The sequence below is a fragment of the Cyprinodon variegatus genome, unplaced genomic scaffold (genome assembly GCF_000732505.1).
Source record: "Cyprinodon variegatus isolate N-32 unplaced genomic scaffold, C_variegatus-1.0 Scaffold910, whole genome shotgun sequence".
Taxonomy (NCBI): Eukaryota; Metazoa; Chordata; class Actinopteri; order Cyprinodontiformes; family Cyprinodontidae; genus Cyprinodon; species Cyprinodon variegatus.
Genome location: NW_015151363.1, coordinates 291,024 through 292,625, shown reverse-complemented (window position 1 = coordinate 292,625; position 1,602 = coordinate 291,024).

Here is a 1,602-nt window from a genome sequence, read left to right as displayed (position 1 = left end):
AGTGAGTCGCTTTGCAAGTCCATGTGCGCCATGATGAGGTGAAACCAACGACCAGCAGACTCCATGATGAAGGAGCCTTTCATGAATTCACCTGCCATGTGAAATGCTTTCGCTGGCCAAGCAAATTTCAAGGCGAGCAAAAGCAGATGAAACTGGAGACATTTTTGCAGGTTTTGCATTCCTTGTGACAAACATTAAAATGGTCTTTTAGCCAAAGCGACTCAAACCTGGGGAGAAATCCTTGACTGAAAACTACTAGTGCTGTATTTTTGTAGGAGTTCTCCACCCCACCATTCCCATATCTGAGTTGTACCCAAATATTTGGACATCTTTATGGACAGGCTGCACACTCTGTCTGATGCTGCATCTGAGAAGCTTTTCCAAGCTTAAATTAATAAAAACTACTTTAGATTTCCATTGCGGAAAAAGACTGAGCTGACTTCCAGTGGTGGGGACTAACAGCAAAACTGATCATCACATGTACACAGCGATGTAATTTGTTAGTTGGAAACATCGGTTTAGAAGTGAGTGAAGTATTGAGAAAAAAGTGACAAGAGGTCAAATGTTTGTCTAAATGTATTATTTTAGTTTATTTAATGCTTATGCATATAGTTATATTTAAGAACTAATCATCCAACCATCCACTTTCCATCACCCTTATCCTAAGCGATGTCACAGGGGATGCTTCTCCTACTGTCAATTGGCGAGATACACATCCCAGATCCTCATTCTAACGCAGGGCAAGAGAGAAAAAACCATTCACATACGTACGTACATATAGCTGATGATTCATATACACACTCACCCCTAAGGAGAGTTTAGCGAAGCCAAGTTAAAGGTGCTTTTCTGATGCATTTTTTACCATGTGGCCTAAAGATCTCCCCACAGCCGCTTAGCAAGCAGTGAAATAGAAGGTCTGGAAGTGAAACTAAAATAAATGGCCCCCGCTACAGTGAGAAATCAATGAGTAACCCCAACCAATCACAAAAGACGGTCCTTTGTACACGACTGGTTCCATGACACATCAATCATGGTCTTCTGCTTGTTCCTCCCCCCTGTGCACGTAACCTGACACATGAACGAATCGACGTTCACACCTAAAGATGCAAAAATGCGCATACTGCTTTATTTTTTATGCTTGTACCAGTTTAGTGCTGATGCACGGCTGAAGCATCTTTGCTGCTCTGGCTGCGCAGTGGAAAATGTGGGTCTGATGCACGTTTTGCAGAGCTACTCTATCCTTTCTTTGCCTGTAACAATGGCAGCTATATTTGCTGTAATCAGTGGGTAAAAAGTAGTTTAAATCTATTTTCCGTGAGAAAGTCCACCTGAAAACATCGTCAGTGCAGTCAGTTCATCCAGATAACCATCCTGCCTTCCAATATTATTTCTGTCTGAGCCGCTCAGACCCCCGTACACCGGCGGTGCACTGTCACTAGGAATCCCCTTCAACAGCAGCCTCTGGCCCGGTCGCCTCCTCACAGTTTGCCACCGCAGCTGGAAGGCGGCTTTCAAGTAACTGCAGGCAGCAGGATAATAAAAGCGAACATGTTTTGCCGGCAGATTTCGGTATTTTAAGTTAATTTTTGTATTAATAGACTG